Source organism: Ambystoma mexicanum, chromosome 1p (genome assembly GCF_040938575.1).
Source record: "Ambystoma mexicanum isolate Mex_15411 chromosome 1p, UKY_AmexF1_1, whole genome shotgun sequence".
NCBI classification, from domain to species: domain Eukaryota; kingdom Metazoa; phylum Chordata; class Amphibia; order Caudata; family Ambystomatidae; genus Ambystoma; species Ambystoma mexicanum.
In genome coordinates, this window is record NC_090921.1 from 514,374,305 (window position 1) to 514,400,928 (window position 26,624).

Consider the following 26,624-nt stretch of genomic DNA (forward strand, 5'->3'; position numbering starts at 1 on the left):
ATAATAACCCAGTGGCACCGGGAAGTCAGGCGACGGTAATTGTGTTACGGGGTTGCCGGTAACATTCCACCTACCAGCAGGTTTTACCAGCAACCCCGTAATGAGCCCCAATGGCAGAAAAAAATCTATAACTGCAACTTTCAAAAAAGCAAAATACATCGTCCGAAATGGATGCTTATTCTACTCTTAATGCTTTTTGGACATTTTTGTCTGCATTGTGAATTTGAGGTGTTTAAGTACACACCAAATCAGTGACTCACCTCCTGAAGTGTGCCTGAAATAAACATTTAATGAATCTAGGAATTATTGTACAGAATCCCAGAAATACAAATTATTTATTATTCCAGTTCATTAGTATTTAGGATCAGTGGTCAAAGTGTTATAGTTGTGGAACCGCCTGTTTTTTTTTAAGAGGCCTGAACAAGAAAGCCAGCCACTCCAGAAACAAAGAGCCACGTGGCGCTGGCCACAGCCCAGGAGCTTCAATTTTTGTAAAATGAAATTAGAAAACTTTTAAAAACATTTATTTAGCAGTTGTAAGGGAGACCACATGGTAGCAAGGGAGACATCAGGGGTCACCCGTGCGACTCCTGGCTACCCCCAAATGATGTCCCTGCTGTGTCTTGCTTCATGGTGCCTTCACACACCACTACCAGTCATGCCATTTCCTCATTGGCAGAAGAGCCTGAAACCACCACTGCCATTCAGGCCACACCATCTGTAAATCTAGAAAACAACCCTAACCAAACATACAAGGTATATTATGTTGGCCGTAGACCAATTGCATCACATAACCAACATCGCAAGCACAGAATCGTCAGTATAACCATAGGGCGACCATCTTGTGTAAAATTCGCCTTTTGCTTTTTTTTCTCTTCTGTAAAACATGCTTTGCAAAGCGTATTATATTCTGAAAGCTCATACATGGTACGAGGTCACAGCTTGCATGTTGAAAGATCAGCCCAGACATGAATGCCAAACAGTATAGAAATACATTGTTTTCCTCCCTCACTGAGTCCTTGAGAACAATCAGAAATGGCATTTAATCAATGGCCCAGGTGCCGGTCTGTCTCACTGAAGCAGTAGCAATAGGCAGTTAAAGCATGAATTGTACTTTTCTAGCGGTCCTCCTTCGCAGATCTTCATTAGATCTTCCTTAGGCTGACCCTGGTTCACAAATAGAAACTAGTAGATAACGTGCTTTGGAATGTGCCTCTCTCGCGAACACGATATCCTTACTGAACAAGTGATTTATGTTCTGTATAACAAAGAACTATGTCTGCAACTGTTGCTTAATATAAGAAACTCGTCAAAATGTGTCATATTGGTCATAATTGTCAATCACCAAACCCTAGCTCAAAAAGATACATTATGGGCGGTTCTGATGTGCCTTGAAGGCTGTTATTTTTGTATATATGTAAATTTTCTTATGATGTTTGCGCTCTTGCGTCTCACGAGGTCTGGGTGACACACGTTGCGAGATGTTAGACCCCAGTCGGCTGACTGAGCATACTTTTTTGCAATGAACCATACTATTTGGGAAATCGAACCTTGTGTCTGTCGTATCACTAGTATATGGTGATTGTGCCTTGGTTTCTATATGCGAGGGTCTTCATCTTCAGGGCCTAGCGAAAATGGCACCCGAATAGGGATCCTCCCCCTTATGCTCCATCGTATATGTTAAGTTTGAAGAAGGCGAAAGCGAATCGAGGATGAGGCCGTCGAGCCGGGATCGAGAGGTGTTCGGGGCGCCCCTGTGAAAGTGATGAGAGACTTCTTTGCAGATCTGTACACAGCCGATCCCTGATTGACGAGCAGCGGCCAGAGAGTATCGAGGCGAGGGTCCCGAAACGAAGCAGATTGAGCCAGATACGCAGTCACAATGATTCTCGGTTGTGTCTGCATACGGACAAATTGCGTCTTGAGTGACGAACTGATTGATCTGGTGAGTCGTACCCCGATTCTTAACAGCCCTGATATTGATTGAGTGTTGCTCTTGCAAGATCAAACGCCCAGGGTAAGGAAACGATTAAGATCAATTATGCCTGGGAAACTGTCTTCGTGTCTATTCAGATTTTTCCACTGCGGCAGACAATCTTTGGAAACTTGCCAGGTTGCGCCACCCTTAGGGTCGCCAGCATTTGAAATGTATGTGAAATATGGCACAGGGGCAATAATGTTTAACGCAACTTGGCATAAGCAGAACAGACATGTAGCAGACTTGCAGTGGCCGAACGAGGGGACTTTTGAACTAGCACGAATAGATCACTTAGAATGAGCATTGCTACGAAAGAAGGCCCGTCCAGTGGCATTCAATGTCGTGAGAGACTGGAGGAAGGAAGCTAATCTCTGTTTAAGAAGTAGGGAGAAACATGCACGTAGACATAAATCAAACACATAAAAAGCGCTAGAACTAGATGAGCTTAAAGTGACAGAGGATATCAGAAGACAGGACAGGAGCTTTCAATTAAGCATACAAAAATTCTATTCACAACAAGATTTGCATACATCCGATGAATTAATAAACAAAATGCTGAATGAACGAAGAAATGAATGCCCTCAAGGTAATACTGACCCTATTGCACCTCTACCCATTGCCCCTCCACCTCCACTACCACCCCTCATTCCTGTTGTTCCGTCTGTACCAGCTCCCCCTGTACACGTGAAACAATTCCCTCCTTTGCCGACAGAGCGTGAATTAGTGGTTGCTGCAGGAGGCAGTTCTGCAGAGGTGGGGCCTGTGCTGGAAGGAAGCACCAGTGTAACACGTAGTACGGTTAGTAGCGAGAGGAAAGAACATCTGAGAGAGTGGGCAGAGATGTATATTGAAGGCAACGATGAGGGATCCGTGCAGAGTTCCATGTATGACTATAAGAAGCTCGGCGAACAACAGGTATTGTTAAAATGCATGGGGGAGTATCTGGTAGAGGAATGGAAAAAATTGACTGTACATTGGCACCACAGGAGTTGCGAGATTTAAATGTTTTTTCTCGAATGCGAGATGGTGCGTCGGAAATACAAAAACACGTAGGCCGGCTATTTGTGTTTAAAAGTTAGCTTGACCAATTGACTGAAGAGATGAAAAGAGGGAAACAACAAAAGGTGCCATATGTCCAGCAGCGATTCTTGTCGCCGTTAAAACCTGTTAGTGAAACAATGAAAATGTGTACGCGAGAGGTGCTTAGATGAATTACAGATGTCAGCATAACCCAGATAGAAGTGCATGATATGTTTAGTCAGTATACCCTAGAGATGCAGAGAAAGGTATTGCAGGTGATGGTTGAGTATTTGCAAGATTAATGTTTGAGAAAGAATTTTTGTTGCTCCCCTGATTTAATGATGAAATACAAAAGAGCATTTTTGTCTGAAACTGGGAAGGCAGCTCTCTCTCTCTCGATTTAGCTTTATTGCTTGGCAAGAGAACGACTGAGGAAGCACCTAGTTTACAATGCCCATGAGAGAAGTGCCCCCCACATTTGACCCGAAAGTAGAGATTGCTGCTACAGATGGAAATGAAGCACAGGTTATAGAAGCCCATTACACTGCACAGTTTGTGCATGTCCCTTTTTCGAGACAGGAGGTAAACAATATTAAACAAACAATCCCTGATCTTAAAAAGAATCCACCAGGATTTTACAAGGAAATTGAGTCAGTTTTAAATTCGTCTGTTATCACAATGGCCCTCATTAGGACCCTGGCGGATTTTTTCCGCCATCGACGGACTTTTCGGCCATGGCGTAAAGTCCGTTTACGCCATGGCGGATGGTGGACTTACCGCCCCATTCCGAGGTCGGCGGGGCGGTAAGTCCCCATTGACCCATTTACCCTTCCCCATTCCCATTTCGGCCCCATAGGGTATAATGGGAGTGGGGAAGGAGTTAATTACGCCACTGTAAATTACGGTGGCGTAATTAACACCAAGGTCCCATAGCGCCATGGATTTTTACGCCCGCAAAAAGCGGGCGGAAAAATGACCATGGCGCTCTGGGAACTCGGAATTGGCGGTAAGGGGTCGGCGCAGCTAACGCTAGCGTAAACCCCTTACCGCCAGGGTCCTAATGAGGGCCAATGAGTGATATTGATCTGTTATTTCCTGTGATTCTCCCTATAGACATATGGAAACAAATTAGAAATGTAGATGACATTAATATTTTGGGTGATACATGGGAACATTTGATTAAAGATGATGCAGACAGAAAAGCTGGCGAGAAGCCGCCCCTGGTCATGTTAGCCTTACCAGCACGAATAGTACAGAAATTGAAAATGTTTATACCTGAAAAACGCATTATCTGGGATAAATGAATGGTTTGCATACAGGGTAAAGATGAACCGGCTACTGTCTATTTCAATCGATTTGAAGGAGTATTTGCAGATTTTAGTGGCCAAGATTTGAGTACTGAAGCCAGGAAGCGGTTGTTTGTTGATAAGTATGTACGTGGGTTGTTACCGAAAAATCAAAATGTAATAATGACATCTGAGAGTGCATGGCAGGCAAAATCACAGAGTGAAGTGCTACACATGGCCCAATATTATGAGAATAGAGTAAATGCAGAGAAGGAGAAAGAATTAAGGGACAAAGGGAATTTGAAAACAAGGGTATTATGCAACAAGTAGCAAACAATAACAGAGGTGGCAGGAACGCACAAACAAGAGGGAACTTTTCCAACATGCACGGGTGTCCGATTGTACTTAATCAATGTGCCTATTGTAGACAAGAAGGCCATTGGCGAGCAAAGTGCCTGCAGATACAAAATAGGAGTGGAGGTTTCCCGTGAAGACAGAATAGAGGTCGCCTGAGAACACAAGGACAGAATAGAAATATGGGAGCGCCACAAAACCAAAACAACCAGTATCAGACCCAGAACCAGCAGCAACAGAATAGTGCGGGAGATGGAAATGTATTCGATAACCAGGCCAATGCATACTATTCTGGCGGCTTTACATCAGATGATGTATTATTTTACTAGGACAGCCCGAGACAGTGGTTGGAACCAGTGTCTATTCCCGTAGACCAGAAAGGGCCCTACGTAGAAATGAAGGTTGGGAATAGGGAACACACTTTTCTAGTGGACACAGGTGCACAGAAATGTTCAATTGACCATCACCAGGTTCCAGATATACCACTGTCAGGCCAAAATAACGTTTCAGTAGGGTTTACAGGTACACCAGTAATTAGTCCTGTGTCACAGTCAGTACCCATAACACTAGGTCCATTCACTGAGTCTTGCTCATTTCTTTTGACACAAAATTGCGGTGAAAACTTATTGGGTTTAAATTTGTTGAAAAAATTGAGTGCGGTTATTCATTGTTCTCCTGATGGAGTGTATTTAACTATATCACCACAAAAAGCTCCGGTATCACACTTTTTGACCAGACCATTACAGACTGAATTAAGTAGTGTACCAACTTGCATATGGGCAATGGGCCTCTTTACGACCCAGGCGGTAAGTTACCGCCTGGGTCGTACCTTTACCACCATGGCGTAAACTACGTTTACGCCATGGTGGTTGGCGGACTTACCGCCCCATTCCGAGGTTGGCGGGGCGGTAAGTCCCCAATCCCCATTTACCCTTCCCCATTCCCATTTTTGCCCCATAGGGCATAATGGGAGTGGGGAAGGCGTTAATTACGCCACCGTAAATTACGGTGGCGTAATTAACATCAAGGTCCCTTAGCGCCATGGATTTTAACACAGGTGTTAAAACCTCCATGGCGCTAAGGGACCTCGGAATCAGGCGGTAAGGGTCGGCGCTGTTTACGCCGCCGTAAACCCCTTACCGCCTGAGTCGTAATGAGGCCCAATGAATGATAATGATGTTGGCTGTTTGAAGAAAGGGCCTGTAAAACTTGTTTTAAAGGAAGGAATTACATTGCCACGGATTCCACAGTATAACTTTTCAGTGGAAGGAGAGAAAGCATTGAAATGCATTGTGTCTGATTTGATTAAACGAAATGTGATTGAAGAGATTACTGGTAGCACTTGCAATAGTCCAATTTTTCCAGTTTATAAGAAAGGAGGTAATTAAATACTGTATCCTTTCATAATTGATTTGCACAGATTGAATAAAGTAGTTGATCCCCAATTTCCATTGGTACCAAATGTGACTACCATTTTGACTCCAGCATCTGCATCATATTTTAGTGTTGTAGATTTGAAGAAAGCATTTTTTAGCATTCCTGAACATCCGGACAGCAGATATGTATTTGCTTTTAATCTAGGAGGACTTTCATTCACATTTACATAGATTCCACAAGGTTCCACTGAAAGCCCGAGTATTTATAGTAGAGCATTGAAGGAACAATTAGACATGCTAGAGCTACCACCAGGTTGTGTACTATTGCAATACATTGATGACCTATTAATTGCAGCAGACACAGAAGACATTTGCAAGAAGAGCACAGCAGCATTGCTGACACATTTATCAGCACATGGACACAAAGCCTCATTAAAAAAATTCCAGTATTGTCAAAAGGAGGTGGACTATTTGGGCTACCTACTTTCAAAGGAGGGAAGGAGACTGACACCAGAAGGGATAGAAAGCATCTCTGGTATGCCTATTCTAAAAACGCAGAAGGAAGTCAGAGCTATAATAGGCATGGCTTCATATTATAGGCAGTGGATTGCAAATTTCGCCATGATTGTGAAACCAATGGTGGCAAAGAAGGATGTTGCTTTGCCCTTGCCATGGAGTGTGGAATGTCAAGAAGCATTTCATTTGCTCAAAGCTGCATTGTGCCCAGCTCCAGTTTTGGGCACACCAAATTATGAAAAGAATTTCAAACTATTTGTGCATAAAAACAATGGATGTGCTTTGGCTGTTTTGACTCAGGAACAAGGAGGGAGAAATAGACCATGCGGTTATTTTTCTTCCGTGCTGGATCCTGTTGCATGCACTTTGCTGCGCTGTTTGCGAGCTATTGCTGCGGCTACCGCGTCGGTAAAACAAACCGAGGGAATGGTTTTGGGTCACGCCTTAATCATAATGGTGCCTCACGCAGTAGATGTTCTTTTAAATAGAACACAGACGCAACATCTCACATCAGCCAGGCTGACGAGATATGAAATAGTTCTATTTCCACCTCATATTCAAATTATGAGATGTTGCGCTTTGAATCCAGCTGAGTCAATGCCCCCTCCCAATGAAAGAACGGGTAAAAAAGAACTCCCCCATGATTGTTTAATGGTTACTGAGAAAGAAACGAAAGGAAGAATTGACATAACAAACACCCCACAGAAAGAGCCAGATGGAGAACTGTTTTGTGACGGTTCTTTTTTTAAATTACCTAATGGTACATCAACTGCTGCATATGCCATCACAACACTAAAGAGTATTGTTGAGAGCAAAAGAATTCCATACAATTCAGCACAGGCTGCGGAATAATAGCGTTAACAAGAGCATGTGAATTTTCGGAAAACTTAAATGTAAACATATATACTAACAGTCAGTACGCATTTGGGGTGGTACACAATTTTGGTTGATTATGGGCTGAGAGGGGTTTCCTGACATCACATGGAACCAAGATCCAACATGGCACTTTGATAGTAAGATTGTTGTCTGCCCTTGCACTTCCTAAACGATTAGAAATAATGAAATGTGAAGCGCATAAAAAAATAACATGTAACGTTGGAAAAGGAAATGCATTTGCAGACAAAATTGCAAAACAAACTGCCACAGATTTACATACGAAAATGTGTATGGAAAGATCGAAAGAGGTACCCTGCATGGTAGAGAATGGAATTGCAACAGTTAAAGAGATGCAAACAGAAGCAACTGCAGACAAAATAAAAGCTTGGTCTGAGGGTACAGCAGAACTAGACATAGAGGGTTGCTGGGTGAACAAAAGAAGTAAAACATGGACGTTGCCAAATGCCTATGTAACAGCGATGGTCATTATGGCTCACAGCCCCACGCACATATGTGCTAGGAAAATGATTCAGCATCTAGACACAGTATGGCAGAATCGAAACATTAGAAAAACTGCCGACAGACTAGTCCAGAACTGCATGACCTGTTTGCATCATAACATTAGAAAAGGAACAACTACACCAGTAGATAGTTTTGCACCCCCTCGATGCCATTTGAAGTCATCCATTTTGATTTCATAGAAATGGAAAGGTGTCAGAATTTCAAGAAAGTACTTGTGGTGGTCTGTGCATTTAGCAAATGGGTGGAGGCCTATCCACTCAAGGATTGCACAGCAATGAGCACAGCGAAAGTGATGCTAAAAGAGTACTTCTCCCGAATTGGCCTGCCACGAGTCATATGGTCAGACAACGGCACGCATTTTGTTGCTGCCGTAATACTACAGATTTGTGCAAGCCTCAAGATTGACAGGAGATTCCACTCGGCCTGACACCCGATGAGGGCTGGTCTTGTGGAACGCCAGATCGGTATTTTGAAAAACAAAATTAGCAAAATATATTCAGGGAGTCAGCTGAAGTGGCCTAATGCGCATCCATTAGCTTTGCTTTACATGTGCATGTCTGTATAGGCAAGGACTGGACTCTCCCCATATGAAATTGTAATGGGGAGACCCACAAATGTTTGGAGCGCTCCCCAGCCTAAACATTTAAATTAAATTGAATATCCTTTGATCAGCACTTATTGTAAACTGTCAACTCAGAAATTGCGTTTGATTCATCAGCAGGTGCAGGAGGCTCTTCCTGTTAAATGTACCGGCCCTGGGCATTGTCTGCAGCCGGGAGACTGAGTGCTGATGAAGAATTTCGAGCAAAAATCTTCACTTGAACTGAGGTGGAAGGGCCCCTACCAGGTCCTCCTGGCAACACAGACTGCAGTCCGAGTGGATGGTCGAAAGGCGTGGATCCATGCGACCCATACGAAAATAATTCCATTCCCTTTGAAAGAGCTGCCTGATCCAAACGCTGAAAAAGAAACAGCTGCACTTGCTCGCAAAGACACGATTGCCACTTCTCTGCCAGAAGTGCTGCCTAAGCCTGAGGAAGGGCCTGGGGAGATTGGAACAAGGATCAAAGGGCCAAAGGTGCCTCAGCCCTGCCCGACCACTGTTGCATCATCACACATTGCATCACAGGCTGACACTAAGCCTGTTACTGGAGAAAAAAACGCAGTATTCATTGATCACACAGTACCTGGAGCAATAAGGTACAACCTACATTCTCAAAGCCGGAAGTGATCTGATCTATGTGTTTGCTTTGCCTCTATTCCCAACATGGATGAATTGGGAATCGGAGGCCTAGGGAAGTGGAGCGTGGGAGACATATCAATCTGCAGAAAAATTGAAAGCTCTGGAACGCGGCTTCCCGGTGCTACCTTTGAAAAGTGAATGACCAATATGATCACCCTGTGGGGACAAGTGGGGTGCATATGGTAGCAACACAACTGATGCTTGCTCCAATGCTTTGGAGCACTGTGAAGATTCACAATAAGCTTGCTACTCCTTTATTAAGCAGGTTAATGAGAACTTGGCCTAGACGCTTTGCTGCTATTTGGACTCTTTGCTGCTTGAACGGGTACAGCTGTGAAGAAATTATTCGCAACGAACATTGCCGAGATAAGGATTGCAGACAATGCCAATACTTCCTCCTGTTCCCTCCTGCACCAACGCTGATGATATTATAGAGATAGAGACTAAAAGAATACATAGAAGGATTTTCTGTAGGAAATATATGTTAATAATTATAACACTATTTTGCATTCTGATTACACTGGTCCCAATATTATGGTATCTGGAAACTGTGCATCCGTTAAACTCTCTTTTGCCTGCTACCAATATTCCTGCTACAGACAGTCCGGTCCATGTGCTCTCTTATACTCTCCCTCCATTAGAAGAAAGACACAGAAGAGGGTATGATAATAACACATTTCTTTTGATCATGAATATGACTCACACTATCCTGAATAGAACAAATTGTTGGGTCTGCTCCCATTTACCCCAGCATGGCGGGAAAGGAATGGGTTGGTACGTACAGCCATTACCCCTTAATGCGCCATGTTATGCATCATTGAATGCACTATTTTATGGGAAATGGAATAAGAGTGATACGGGTCAATTAGATGGAACAAACATAGATAAGTTCAAAAGAGTGGTAATGGAACCAGTGGGTTGTTCCATATTTAACAGAGCAGGGAAAATTAAACCGGTGGTAAGACCAGTAGATAGACTCTATGTGCCTTATAAATCATCTGTAATCACTTTTCACATGAATCCAGTAGGGAAGAAGGAATTTGTGCCGCCTCCTATACTATTAATTACAGCCTGAGTACTGTCCCATTTTGCTTACAAAAGAAGTGTTCTTATTCAGTAGGGACATTCACTAGATGTATGAATATTGGGGTACTTGAGAAAGAAGAAGAACCAATATATGTAGGTGATCCTGTTTATTTTATATGTGGGGAACAAGCTTATCCTTGGTTGCCCAGAAATTAGGGAGGGACCTGTTACTTAGGGATTCTTTTACCTGGTGTGTTCCTTTCCAAAACTCCAGACATAACCAAATTATCACAATCCAGGCCGCGGAGGGATTATACAGGATTAATTGCAGAAGATATTGCAAAATCATTTATATCATTTTGGGGACAAGCAATACATTCATGGAATATACGAAAATTGGCCAGAGTGTTAGAAAAAACGATCAATGGAAACACGGATATACTATATAATATGACATTAGAAGAAAAGGCAGTAAGATTAATGACACTTCAGAATAGAATGGCTCTTGATATAATTTTGGCCGATCGTGGAGGTGTGTGCAAAATCTTGGGGTCAGAGTGCTGTGTATTTGTAAGTGACTCCTCCCCTACGATTTTTGATGCAATCAAGAAATTTCACATTCTGAGTTCTGACATTCATACTCCGACAGGCGGTTGGGTGATGAATATAAGTTCATGGTTTTGGGAGTTACTACGCTCATGGGGATGGAAACTAATTGCAATCTTAGTAACATTACTTGGAATCCTCATAGTCTGTTGTTGTTGCATACACTGCCTGCCAATCTTTTGCTCTGAAATAACAAATGAATGTGTTACATGTGATAACAGAAAAAAGAACTCCCAGGTTGAATAAGAATATAAACAACAAACTGGAAACAATGAAAGAATTCATGTCAATTAATATTGAAGATGACGATTACAGTAGCATGTGTAGTTCAGAATTATATACATGGTCAGATGAAGATGAAATGTATGGATGATACTCTTGGTTTACGGCCAAAAGGAGGGTTTGTAAATCTAGAAAACGACCCTAACCAAACATACAAGGTATATTATGTTGGCCGTAAACCAATCACATCACATAACCAACATCGCAAGCACAGAATCATCAGTATAACCATAGGGCGACCATCTTGTGTAACATTCGCCATTTGCTTTTTTTTCTCTTCTGTAAAACATGTTTTGCCAAGCGTATTATATTCTGAAAGCTCATACACTGTACGAGGCCACAGCTTGCATGTTGAAAGATCAGCCCAGACAGGAATGCCAAACAGTATAGAAATACATTGTTTTGCTCCCTCACTGAGTCCTTGAGAGCAAGCAGAACCAGCATTTAATCAACGGCCCAGGTGCCAGACCGTCTCACTGAAGCTGTAGCAATAGGCAGTTAAAGCATGAATTATACTTTTCTAGCAGTCCTCCTTCGCGGATCTTCCTTAGAACAGGCTAACCCTGGTTCACAAATAGAAACTAGTAGATAACGTGCTTTGGAATGTGTCTCTCTCGCGAACACGATATCCTTACTGAACAAGTGATTTATGTTCTGTATAACAAAGAACTATGTCTGCAACTGTTGCTAAATATAAGAAACTCATCATAATGTGTCATATTGGTCATAATTGTCAATCACCGAACCCTAGCTCAAAAAGATACATTATGGGTGGTTCTGATGTGCTTTGAAGGCTGTTCTTTTGTATATATGTAACTGCTCTTATGATGGTCGGGCTCTTGCGAATCACAAGGTCTGGGTGACACACGTTGTGAGACGTTAGACACCAGTAGGCCGATTGAGCATACTTTTTTGCAATAAACCATACTATTTTGGAAATCGAACCTCGTGTCTGCCATATCACTAGTATATGGTGATTGTGCCTTGGTTTCCATATGCAAGGGTCTTCAGGGCCTAGCATATCCACTGCCAAGGAGCCTGTAACCCCTTCCACTACCGGTCAGATTGTACCAGTCACCATCATCATAGCTACTGCATCGTTATCACCTTGTCAACATCTTCCCCTGCTCCAAGCCATGTGCACCCTGTGACCTCTCCTTCCCTCTTTTGCTGATGCTCTGTAGTGGCAATCCCCCACAACACCAATATTGGCACTGACTCAGATGACAATACAGATGCCGGGAATGAGAAGATGGGATGAGGTTCCTAGGTGACACCGCCTCACCTGTCCACCAGCTAGAGAACCTGCCGCATGACAACCAGTTGGTAATCAGGAAAGGCTCACCAGAAGGGATCAATGACAAGAGAGAATGGAGCACCTATTAGAACCACAACTACAAGAGTGTTGTGAGAATTTGGTTGCCATCGGAGACACCTTATAAATGCCACCGCTTCAAATACCATGGTGGGGCAGAGATTACGAGAGCTAGCTGAGACTGCATCTGCAGGCCACGAAACATGCAGCACACACTTCTGCTGACATGGAGCACATCTGTGGCCCGGATTCATTAGCTCTACCCCAACTGAGGGATCCCCTGCCAGTAAACCCTAATGGAAAGCACAGCGGGCTGCCATGCGTACACTAAAGTCACTAGAGAAGTGCAGCAAGATGTAGACTGCCATTTTGGAAACTTTGAATGGGGGTGTGAGGTGGTGGGAGAGGATGGGTGTTGTGGTGTGAGGCTGTTTGGAGGGCAAATGTTTTGGGTCATGAGGATGGTGGGAGGGCCAATGAGAGCGTGATGGCAGAGCTAGGGTATGTTACATTTAATAAGACACTTGGGCATTTAGACACATGATTCAATTGGTCATGTCTGTATCAGGAAATGTCTTTTAGTGCAGAGCAATAGAACAGTGAAATGTGTGCATACATTTGTTCCGAAAAAAATCTAAATTCTTGAAGGATTAACCATCGGTCCCTTCTTTCCACGTGACCACCCTGTGGTGGCAAGAGGTTTATGGCATTAACATCATCATAATACTCAGACTCTAGGGCATTAGTTTAGTTTAGTTTAGTTTAATTCATTTGTATTGCGTACCAAACCCAAGGGTATGAGGGCGCAGGAGCAAACAAGGTTATTCACAGCTTAGTTACACATTACAATGCATTACAGTAATTACAATAGTTACAATCGGATCAAGGAAAGTTACAGCAGTCACGATAAAGAGAAGGTATGCAGATTTACAAGTATACATATTTACAGGTAGGTAACGGGGATGGGCAGGATGGGATTAGCAGTCATTGTTCTTTATCCAGTGTATGTAGTTGCGTCTAAAGTGTGAACAGGTTTGGGGTGTCCTTAGAAGGGGTGGTAGGGAGTTCCAATGCTGGGCAGCCTTCACTTGGAAGCTGTTACCCCCCATTTTGGCGCGTTTGAACCTGGGAACAGTGAGTAGGTTGGCGTTGGAGGTTCTGATTGGACGGGTGTTTACTTATTCTGTCGACTAAGTAGCGGGAGGCAGCATTGTTGAGGCACTTGTGTGTTAGTGAGGCTATTTTAAGCAGGATTTTGTCTGTAGTGTTGAGCCAGTTATGGGCTCTCCTAATGTTGGAGATGTGTTCTATTTTGGGGATGCTAAGCGCTGCTCTGAGAGCCTTGTTTTGTAGCGTCCGTATTTTGCTTGTAACCTGTTTGCTAGCTCCTACGTAGAGGGCATTACAGCAGTTCAGTTTTGATAATATAAGGGCTCTGGCTAATGTAATGCAACTTTGCAACTTTGGGTAGATAAGAAAGGTTTGGCTGCTCTTATAAGCTTACATGTGTAGGCCGTGGAGGATGCCATGGAGCTAACCTGTTTATGGAAGGAGAGGGAGGAGTCAATGTATATTCCTAAGGTTTTCACTTCCTTAGCTACTTTAATCAGGTTCACGTCTATTATGAAACTGGTGTAGTTGTGGTCCAGTTTGGTTAGATTTTCAGTGGATCCAAGTATGATTAGTTCAGTCTTGTCATCATTCAGGCATAGACTGTGAGATGCCATCCATGCCTGGATGATGAGGTACACCTTGTTCACCAAGGCCAAATCAAGGTTGTAGTCTCCCGTCAACGGGATAAGGATCTGGGTATCATCGGCATAATTAGTGTAGGTGATACCCAGACCATCTAGATCATCAAACAGGGGCTTCGTGAACACGTTGTACAGTGTGGGTGAGACGCATGAGCCCTGAGGGACTCCGCATGTAATGGGGATCGAGTCGGTGGCAGCTGTGGTGGAGAAGACACGCATGGATCTGTTGCTGAGGAATGACTCGATCCAGCTGATGGCCTCTTGGGAGAAGTGGGCAGCAGAGTCCAGGTGATTGCATAACATTTTGTGATCAACTAGATCAAATGCTGCGGAGAGGTCTAGGAGGAGCAATAAAGCAGTTTTCCCATTGTCTCTCAGAGTGTCAATTTGTGCCTTCAAGTCGATAAGGGCTGTTTCTGTCCCGTGTTGGGGTCTGAAACCTGATTGCCGAATACCGAGGAGATAGTTAGTTTCAAGAAATTTTTGGATTTGTTGGTATGCTGTCTTGTCTAAAATCTTGAGCAGGAAAGGAACAGTGGTAATGGGTCTGTAGTTGGTGGGAATGGAGGGGTCAAGAGATGGCTTTTTGAGAAGGGGGAGGACCCAGGACTCTTTGAGGTTGCTGGGGACGGTGCCTGAGGAGAAGGGGGCGTTGATAAGTCTTGTGATGAAGGGTGATAGGTCTCTTGCTGCATCTTTAATGATTTGTGGGGGGCAAAGGTCTCCCTGACAGTTGGATGGTTTTAGGCTGAGAATGATTTTTTCCACTTCTAGAGTGGAGACTTTGGAGAAGCTAAAGCGAGAGGGGTTGGGCAGCAGGAGTTGAGGCGTGAGGTGCGGGGTCGTGTTAGTGGGGTTGGTTGGTTTAGCTATGGACTCTTTCTTGTTTTTATTTTTAGTTTGAAGGCTTGTGACTTTATTATTTAGGGCATTTTGGACACTAGTGCACCATTGTTTGTCCTTCACGCAGGTGTCAGGAGTTAGCGCTGGTTTTTCCAGTTATTTAATTATTGGAAATAGCTCTTTGGTGCTGGAGTTAGATTGTGCAATTCTCTGGTTGTAGGACTCTTGTTTGGCAGCTATGATTTCTTTTTTGTAGTTGGACCTTATTTTATTGAGCAGTGTTTTGTTGTGTTCTGTGGGAGATTGTCTCCAGGCTTGTTCCTTTTTGCGTTAAGTGTTTTAAGGTGATTAGAGAACCAATGGTTGAGATGCTTTTTTGGTTTACATTTTGTCAGTTTTAATGGTGCAATGGAGTCAAATGCTGTGCGCATGGTTTTGTAATAGCCTTCAACGAGGTCGTCTGGGTTGGAGGTGGCGGGGAGTTGGTTAAGTGTGGGGAGGATAAGAGGGATCAGTTTTTCCACTGTGATCTTTTTCTTACTTCTCGTGGGGATGGCAGAGGCTATCCTGTTGTTGGTGATGGGGCTCGAGGCTTCGAGGGTGAGAGTGAGGAGATAGTGGTCGGACCAAGGTTGGGGGGAGTTATCAGTGATGGAGGCCGCGCAGTTGAAGTCTGCTACCCAGTCGAGGGTTCTCCCTTTGTTATGGGTGGGGCCAGATACTTTTTGGGTAAAGCCTAATTCAGAGAGAGTATTGTTGATGAGGGTAGCGTGGTGATCTTTGGGGTCTTTAAAGCCTAGGTTGAAATCCCCAAGGAGAAGGCTCTGGGAGGAGTTTTTTAGATTGTTGTGAGGATGGTGCTAAGGTCTTCCTCAAAAGATCCTAAAGGTCCGGGCAGTCTGTAGAGAAAGTGGATGGATATCGTTTGGGAGTTAGTGGTAGGCAGCTTGGCTGTGAGTGATTCGCATGATGGGAGGTGGGTCGAGGAGTCAAGTCTGATGTTGAGGTGTGTTTTGGCGATTATGGCAAGGCCACCGCCTCTAGATTCTGTTCTATCTGCTCGGAGGATGGTGTAGTCGTCTGGGATGGCTAAGGAGAGGGCTGGTCCAGCGGCTGCATGGAGCCAGGACTCGGTTATGGCTAGGAAATCTAGATCTGCTGCTAGAATGAGGTCCGCTATATCTGTCGCATGGGCTATTATAGAGCGTACGTTAATGAGGGTGCCTTGTATAGATGCAGCAGTGGTCTTAGTGGGGGTGGGGATGATGGCTGTGTTGTAGGTTTTGTGTTTGGGCGTAATATTTGGTGGGGTGTACTTGGGTCTTTCCAACGTAAGGTTGGCGCAGGTGCTAATGGTAGTGGAACAGTTAGTGCGTTTGGGCTGGATCGAATCCCTGGCTCACAGCTCATACAGTTTAGGTAGTCTGGACCGTAGTCTGGTATTTCTTTCGGAGAAGCTGCATGGTAGGGAGGATTGGGGCAGCATAGTTGTGGCGTGGGGCTCTGTGGGTGGTGGGATGGTGCCACAAGAGGCCAGGCTCACGGTGGAGCTAGGCAGGCATGAAAAATTAATGAGGTGGAGAACAATTCTCAGCAGTATTGAATAGATGCCTGGTAGGAACATTATGTAGGTGGTGTGTGGCAAGGTTGGTGTTGGCAATCGGCAGGTGCTGACTATGTGGCTAGGGTGTACCCAATGCCTGGGTTCAAGATGCAAAGTAAGCTGACGCAATGACTAGGTTCAAGATGCAAAGTAAACTGACACAGAGGCTAGGTTTAAGATGCAGGTGAGCTGACACAGTGTCTAGGTTCAAGAAGCAGGGTGCAGGTGAGCTGACATAATGGCTAGGTTCGAGTTGCAAAGTAGGCTGACACAATGGCTAGGTTCAAGATGCAAAGTTAGCTGACACAATGGCTAGGTTTAAGATGCAGGTGAGCTGACACAGTGCCTAGGTTCAGGAAGCAGGGTGCAGGTGAACTGACACAATGGCTAGGTTCAAGATGCGAAGTAAGCTGGCACAATGGCTAGGTTCAATATGCAAAGTAGGCTGACACAATGACAAGGTTCAAGATGCAAAGTAGGCTGACACAATGGCTAGGTTCAAGATACAAAGTAGGCTGACACAGTGGCTAGGTTCGAGATGCAAAGTAGGCTGACACAGTGGCTAGGTTCAGGATACAGGTGAGCTGACATAGTGCCTACAATCGTATTTTAAACTGTGCTAGCACAATGGCTAGATGCGGCATACAGGTAAGCTAGTACAGTGTTTAGGATCATTTTCTATGGTGTACACCTTACAGGTGGGAGGGATTTTTGGTAAAGGGTCGTTGGGTGCTAGACAGCTGGGGAGTCACATGCAAGTGATGAGTGCTAGGGTACAGGGTACAGTCACTTCAACTAACGCTAGGCGATTTAGTGGCAGGTAAGTGAGGAATTCGAGTGACAATAGGTATACTCTAGAAACACATAATGCTAGCAGGCTAAGTCAAGTAACAAATGAGCACAGTGGGAAGATATGTGTGGCAGAATACATACAACAAAAGTACATTCGAGTCTCACGTGCGAGGAGTGACTCATCTAACACAAGGGGCCTCATTACGCCCCTGGCGCTAAGCGTAAAACGATGGCGGTAAACGATTACCGCCATCGTTTTCCGCTAGGGCCGATTACGACCCCTGACCGTTAACTACGATGCCATTAGCGGCATCGTAGTCAACGCTGCCGCTAACTGCGCCAAGGGCGCGTGCACGCGACCTCCCACACCGTAACTAGCGCCATGGCGGTAAGGTACGCGAATGCCGACCCAAGCGGACATGCACCTTACGCCATCACCCAGCCCGTAAAGTACCTTACCGCCATGGCGCTAACAACGCCATCGCGAATCAACCGCAAAGGGACATGTTAAGTGAATGCAGCTGCCACAGGTGCACAGAAACAGCACAGGTGAAGGCAATACAGACACAGGAAGCACAAAAAGAGCACACCCCACCCCTGCCCACACCCAGCCACACACCACAATGCTACCGATAGGACTAGCAATGTTGGGGCTGGAGGACCTGATAGCAATGCGAGTGCTACAACAGCAACTACAACAACAACAACAACAACTACAACAACAACAACAACAACAACTACAACAACAACAACAGGCTGCACAGAGGAGACGCAGGAGGAGAAGGAGGGCAAGGCAGGCCCAGCATGCCCCACCAGCACAGCCAGTGCTACCACGCAGGCAGCCCCCAATCCCACGCGTCAGACCCAACCCATTCAACCTCACCGCTGAGCAGATCCACACCCTGTATCGACTGGACCGGGACACCATCACCACCATCGTGGACATGATACACAACGACATCGCCAGCATGATTGAAACACCCACCGCCACCCCCCCCCTACTGAAGGTAGTGTCCGTGCTCCACTTCCTGGCCACAGGCACCTACCAGCACACAGTAGGGCACTTGCATGGCATATCACAACCATCGTTTTCGCGTACACTGACGCAAGTGCTGGATGCACTCCTCAAGCACACAGATGACCACATCTCACTACCACGGACTGCCCAGGAGATTGCCAACACCAAAGTGGGTTTCCATGCACTAGCTGGCATACCTGGTTGCATCGGTGCCATCGACTGCACCCATGTGGAATTGACGGTCCCACGTGCCCAGGAGGTACCGTACCGGAACCGCAAACAATTTCACTCAATCAACGTGCAAATGGTCTGTGACTCCAACAGTATCTTCACACATTGTTGTGCCCGATTCCCCGGATCAACCCATGATTCAATGGTCCTGAGGAACTCAACATTACCACGCTACATGGAGCAACAGGCAGGGCCCAGAACCTGGCTACTCGGTGAGTCCAATGTCATGGGCATTGAAATGTGAAGTGGGTGGGTAATTGACATACCAATGCAGGGGGGGGAATGATGCATACTCCAACTGGCGGGAAGGGGGGGGGAATGATGCATGCTCCATCAGGCTGCGACTAGCATTAGCCACAACACACCCTGAGGCAGCACTCACGTCACCTGACACCTGCATACATGAGGCCTGACCTAAGAAGACCTGACATGTCAATGAAGGTGTCACCCAACCCTGACACAACCACCTACAAGTGCATTGACCATACCGTGACCACATACACTCCAAAGAAATGTACGTCCATGCACGTCACCAACAGCTCCTACTGAAAGGCCTGTTCCCCATGACTGTGCCCAAAGGAGGCACATGATGGACTGGAACAACAATGCACCAAAACACAGACAGCAAGGCCCACAGACTGTCCCCATGGGCAACAGTCTTGTTCACTGGGGTAATGATGAGCCAGACTGCATTCCCGCTATCATGTGAATGCAACCCTCACGGGACACGTGCCAGGTCACCTACAGAAACAGCCTGAACGGACACAGTGGATCGGCACTCACAAGGCACATGTCACCCCTGCATACCTCGTGCCTTGGAATTCAAAAGCGGCACATGTGAGACATGTGGCACACTCTGTGAAAGTCGATTATAGAGGTATATCCAATAGACGCTCCATAAAGTTGCACCTAGAAATGTACCCAATAGCCTCTAGATAACTGAATTTAGAAATGCTCCCAATAGCCTTTCTGGAATATTGATATTACAAGTGCGACCAGTTGCCTCTCTGTGGAAAACTCAATTTAGAAGTGTGCCCAATAGCCTCTCTATGGAAAATAGTATTTAGAAAACCGCCCATTAGCCTCTCGTGGGAAAATGAATTTTGTAGTTTGCCCGGTACCCTCTCTGGGAAAAGTTGCATTTATAAATGTGCACATTGAAAGAGCATATAACCCATCAAATCACACCACCACGCTTACTCTCTCCTTTACATCACCACTCAACTAGAACACAGAGATACTATGACACCATTCGGTATAACTGTTCCCATACTAACACCGCTTACTCCACATCAATCTATGTAAACACTGCTGGTTTCACACCCCCAGCCAGGCGTTTTCCTCAGGCCTAACGCAGCCACATCCGTCCTGGATAAATCCTGCCAGAACGAACACATTATCCTGATCTCTCAACCACCACATCTACCGCTAAGAAGCAGCTATTACACAAGTACCGCACGAGCTGCACACATACCCGGTGCTCACACGCACCTTTTGACTCTCCCTACTCTCTCTACTGATCTGAACTTCGGTTCCCAAGGACGTTCAACCTACCAGCGCCTTCAGACCATACCAATGGTATATAAGGCGCTATATAAGTGCAAAATAACAATAACAATAACAATATAGCGGTTGCACGGTGTGAAACCAGTAGCACAGAAGAAACTGGTGCAAAATCAATGTTCAATGCAATTCATGGTGGCATTTCATGTACATCACTCAAGCTCATCCCTGACGCATACATTCTTGCCCACATACAGGTGATGCAGGCTATCCCCTGAAGAGGTGGCTCCTTACACCAGTCCGAAACCCACAGAACCAGCATGAGGAGGACTTCAACCGTGCCCATTCCCGTACGCGTGTAGTGATCGAGCAAGCTTTTGGCCTACTGAAGGCACGTTTCCGCTGCATCAGCAGGTCTGGCGGGGCACTCCTGTACCGGCATGAGAAGGTTGCAAAGGTCGTCATGGCATGTGTCATGCTACACAATATGTGCGTCAGAAGAAATGTGCCCCTGCCCCCTGACGTAGAATTGCTACCACCTGACGATGAGGATGATGAGGGTGGGGATGGGGCACCACCTCAAGGAGGCAGCGACGCACAGGAGGGGCGTGTCATGCGTCAGACTCTCATTGACCAATGCTTCTAGCACACACAGCGTATGCGTGTCACATGGAGACGGCACTCGGCGCACTGTGTGTGTGTGGGACATGCACACTGTGGACTCTACAACAATGTAGCACATGGACGCAATAAAGATGTCAACACATTTGGTTTGTGGTAATGATAAATGTGTATTGCAACAGTGAAATCTTGTGACACACCCCCTCCCCCCTCCCACCTCCCCCCTGAACACCCCAACACACCCCCAACCCCCTCCCACCTCCCCCCTGAACACCCCAACACACCCCCAACCCCCTCCCACCTCCCCCCTGAACACCCCAACAATGGTGCAGTAGTGTCCGTGCTACAAGGTGCGGAGTAGTCCTGCTGAACAGGCAAGTCAAGGATGTGTATCCCCTCCCATGGCCCCTGGGGCACCCCTGGCCGTGCTGCGGAGAGTGCGCCCAGATCTACGGACGGGGCTGCTCTGTGCTGAGCTGGTGGTTGATGAGGCTCCACGCCCCACATCCGGTCGCATGTCCCTGATGGTGTGCACAAGTTCACTGAGTTCATTGCGCACAGCCGCTAGCTCAGTGCATATACTCCTTGTGGAGTTCTCTATGGCAGCTGTGACACGGTCAGCTGACCGCTCCATGGCATCCCTTGCCCCACCACACTGTGCCACATGTGCATTGAGGAGGTCAGTTAGTTGTTGCTGCCGTGTTGCAATGTCCTGTAGTGCCTGCTGGTTCTGCTGGCCTATGGCCAGTGCCATTTGCATCTCCGGTGCGATGCCCACCTCAGGCTGGGGGGATGGGGTGGCTGGCCATTCGTCGGAGTCGGACTGCCCCTGTGTGGCATCCGCCTGCAGGGGGCTTAGGGAAATTGCGGGGGAATGTGGATGGGCAGTGGGCCCTTCAACATCAATGTCCTCAATGCTGCCTGGCCCGCTGTCAGAGTCTGCCGCTATGGCTGCACTCTCCCCAAGGGTGCTGCTTGCGGCAGAGGCTGTCCCCTCAGTGGCCACAACTAGTGGCATGGCTGCTGCTGCTGCTGTGTCTGTGTCAGCAGTAGTGGGGGCTGGCACTTGCCTGTCCTCTACCCCAGGCAGGGTTGGTGGCTGCCGGTGGGTTCCCTTCCGGACGGCTGGGGTGGATGCCTGCGGCCTGGCCATTCTGGAGGAACAGGATGCGGTGTTGCCCTCTTCCTGGGGCTCTGTGTCGGAATCTGTGGTGGAGCAAAGGAGGGATGTGTTATTGATGGGTCCGCGGACATTGGACATGCATTAGGGGATGACATCTATACAGTCGGTGCATGCAGCGCATTTCATACAGGTTTGGTGGCTTTTGTGTGGAGGTAGCATGGTGCTATGTGTGTTCCAGCAGTTAGGGTGTGCATGCTGCTTGTTTGCAGAGTGGTGTTGGGATGTGTCTGTGCACGTTCACCTGTCGATGTGTTGCATCAGCACTATGGGGCGACTGGGTACTTCGCACAGTGGGGCTTTGTTGAGTGTGGCATGCATAGCTCTGGCCACCTACCTGCGTCTCCTGGGGTCGGCACTCCTCTCTCCATGGCTCCGACACCTTCAATGCTCTCCATCCCTATGGTGGATGCGCATATTTCCTCCCACGCCTGGAGCTTGATAGGTGATTCTGAGCCTCCGCCAGTTGACATGGCTAGGTTGCGGTTAGCCGAAATGATGCTACGGACACGGAGCCTCAGATCGTCCCAGCGCTTCCGGCACTGCTGGCCTGTGCGGGGTGCGGCCCCCACTGCACTCACTCGCTGTGCCACTAGGGCCCATATCGCCTTCTTCTTCATGATAGCCGCCCTTGTCATCTGTGTCGAGAATACGACTTCCGCATTCTCTTGCAGGGTCTCTGCCAGCATGTTAAGTTCCTCCTTGGTGAAGCGGTCTTGGCGCTGCCTGTCACATGCCTTTTTTACAACTTTGGGCATCTTGGATGTGGTTTTGGGGTGGGTGATGGGTGTGGATGGTTATGGGGGCCGGATGAGGTATGGTAGTGGAGGATGGCGATGGATTGTGTTTTTAAAGATGGCCGCCATGCCATTTCCCGTTCCTGCGCGATGGCGCTATTTCCGCTTCCGCCTATTTACGGTGACCGCTAACTGCGGTGACCGCTAAGTACGGTGACCGCTATGGTGTGCGTGGCGGTAGTGCGCCATGGACGGTGTGCGATGGCGGTAAGGGCCGTTTTTGGCCCATTAGCGCCATGGCGTACTTTACATTACCGCCATGGCGTAAAGCACGTGCCCGATGGGTCGGAATTAGGTGCTATTTACGTCTTCGCTACTCGGCGTTAACGTAATTTACGCCATGGCGGTAATTTACGGAACTTACCGCCAGGGTCGTAATGAGGCCCAAGGCATTGTAATCACATGTGTGTTAGCGACCTTCATTTGTACTGTAACACATTTTGACTTATGGACTAAATGTTAGCTTACATTATGAAAGCGTTCTTTAGGATGCGAAGACTCGAGAGTCTATGACTACAAGTTGTATCTAACGAATAAGATTCAGTCGGGGAGTGGCTGCTGCCAAGCCTAAGTGGTCTTCCGGAGTCAGACGATGGGAACAGGGTACTTGTTAGCAGAGCGAGGGCATACAATGGTGATGAGTTAGGCAAACTCGGTAGCCCAAGGCTCGAGGGCAGGGGATATATCATATGATCTGTGCTATGTCTATGAGGGACAATGTCTCACCGTGCTGATCTTGTAAGTACCTCCAGAGGGGCCGTGGACGTCGTCACTGTCAGCGGTGTCGGCGAGTAACGTTGCATGCAGATGACAGACTTAGGGACCTAGCGCAGACCGCAGCAGCGCGGCACGCTCGGTCAGCTCTGTCAGGGTGCCTTAATTCTGTGCCTTGCTTGTGGACCGGCATTCGCCACCCGGCGATAGGTGATTGGCTAATGTAAAGATTAGCAGCCAATCGGAAAGCGGCAAAGGTGGATAGTTGTACTGAAGTGGGTCCTCATAATGGAGCGGCCATCTTAGGACAGATGAAGACCACGTTGCCTGCAATGGCCAATTCACGGTGATCTTCGGACAAAGGAGTTAAATTGCATTCAGCAGGATACTGCTATCATATCCAGTGCTAGACATCCAATATATAGCAGATTGGGCAATTTAGGTGACACGGAGCGGCGAAGTAAAGGGATACTTGGGGACAGGTTTAATTATGCCCAAGCCATACCTAAGAATCTCGCCATAATTCTTAAGTGTCTGTGGCTGCTCCTGCAGCCCGGCGGACACGCAGCTAGAGCTCCTGCTCTGTGGAGGTATGGGTCTGGTTTAAGGCTCTGTCAGGGTGCCTTAATTCTGTGCCTTGCTTGTGGGCCGGCGTTCGCCAGCCGGCGATAGGTGATTGGCTAATGTATAGATTAGCAGCCAATCGGAAAGCGGCAAAGGTGGATAGTTGTGCTGAAGTGGGTCCTCATAATGGAGCAGTCATCTTGGGACAGATGAAGACCACGTTGCCTGCAATGGCCGATTCACGGTGATCTTCGGGCAAAGGAGTTAAATTGCATTCAGCAGGATACTGCTATCATATCCAGTGCTAGACATCCAACATATAGCAGATTAGGCAATTTAGGCGTCACAGAGCGGCGAAGTAAAGGGATACTTGGGGATAGGTTTAATTATGCCCAAGCCTTACCTAAGAATCTCGCCATAATTCTTAAGTGTATGTGGCTGCTCCTGCAGCCTGGCGGACACGCAGCTAGAGCTCCTGCTCTGTGGAGGTATGGGTCTGGTGTAAGGCTCTGTCAGGGTGCCTTAATTCTGTGCCTTGCTTGTGGGCCGGCATTCGTCAGCCGGTGATAGGTGATTGGCTAATGTATAGATTAGCAGCCAATCGGAAAGCGGCAAAGGTGGATAGTTGTGCTGAAGTGGGTCCTCATAATGGAGCGGCCATCTTGGGACAGATGAAGACCACGTTGCCTGCAATGGCCGATTCACAGTGATCTTTGGGCAAAGGAGTTAAATTGCATTCAGCAGGATACTGCTATCATATCCAGTGCTAGACATCCAATATATTAGCAGATTGGGCAATTTAGGCGTCACAGAGCGGCGAAGTAAAGGGATACTTGGGGATAGGTTTAATTATGCCCAAGCCTTACCTAAGAATCTCGCCATAATTCTTAAGTGTATGTGGCTGCTCCTGCAGCCTGCCGGACACGCAGCTAGAGCTCCTGCTCTGTGGAGGTATGGGTCTGGTGTAAGGCTCTGTCAGGGTGCCTTAATTCTGTGCCTTGCTTGTGGGCCGGCGTTCGTCAGCCGGTGATAGGTGATTGGCTAATGTATAGATTAGCAGCCAATCGGAAAGCGGCAAAGGTGGATAGTTGTGCTGAAGTGGGTCCTCATAATGGAGCGGCCATCTTGGGACAGATGAAGACCACGTTGCCTGCAATGGCCGATTCACAGTGATCTTTGGGCAAAGGAGTTAAATTGCATTCAGCAGGATACTGCTATCATATCCAGTGCTAGACATCCAATATATTAGCAGATTGGGCAATTTAGGCGTCACAGAGCGGCGAAGTAAAGGGATACTTGGGGATAGGTTTAATTATGCCCAAGCCTTACCTAAGAATCTCGCCATAATTCTTAAGTGTCTGTGGCTGCTCCTGCAGCCCTGCGGACACGCAGCTAGAGCTCCTGCTCTGTGGAGATATGGGTCTGGTGTAAATACATTAAGTACTCTTCTGAATGCATGGGTACATTTCAACGAATGCACAAGATGTGCAGCATTGCACACACAAGGGTGATCTTTGCCACTTCCTCTGGTCTAGACATGAGTGCCCCCGTCCAACTGTAGAGGGAACTTAAACCTTCCCTTTAGTAGGTCAGGTGTGCATTCAATCCACAGCCTCGTTCGGATGTGTTCCTCATTGTAAGCCTCATCATGTGGCATCCCCCTGTTCCTGATTGGCATCATGAGCAGTGGTAGCTGTGGATTCCCAGAGTCTGAAAATAGAAAAAAATAAGATGGCATGAGTCTTCATGAGTTTTTGTCTAGTATGACATAACATGGAACAAACTCTTCGTAATACCTTTTTTACATTACAGTGCCAGGCCTTTTTTATTTGGCCACCCCATTCGCTTACCTTCGATTACTATCAAAATTCACCTTTAGAAACCCTCTATTCTTGACTATGCCATTTTTGGCTCCAGCTATGACAGTCACAGAATTAACATTCTAGAGTTTGACCTGGGGTACAAAGTATAGAGGCACCCAACATCCAGGATTGCCTGAGCCCACTCTGGATCCCCTAATGCATTCAATATTTCATTGGATACTAACTTACAACTAATCGAATCTGCCTTGGAAACGCAACCCAATTATCACAACACTTTAGGACATAACTGCCTGCTCCCTTTTGTATAACCATGGTCCATCTAACAGGACCGACATGCCCCTAGGCTTTCACATTCTTCCCCCCTCTGCATATTTCCTTCCCTGAGTTCGTAGCCTCTATTTCCTGCTTTCTCATTGTGAGGAATTCGACCATCCGCACAGGAAGAGAGCACTCGCCTGGGCTTTTTTGATTTTTTGATAAATAAAAATGATTGATGGAAGATTAGCCTCCAAAATGTGTGCAACCATTCCGCACCCATTCTGTCTGCTTCCCACACAAAATGCATAGTCACATGTACTTCGGGAAGACACAGCCTTCAGGTGCCGTCTTCCCCTGTCATATTCAGTAGGAATGTGACAGCCACGGGTACATCAAAGCATTTCAAGAAGCCATGGGCAGCCTAATTTAAATATCAATTAGGCTGACACAGATCTGCTTTCCCTTTGTCTAATCCGGCTGGTGGCAGTGCATACTACTGAGAGATAATTGAGGCAAGCCTGCT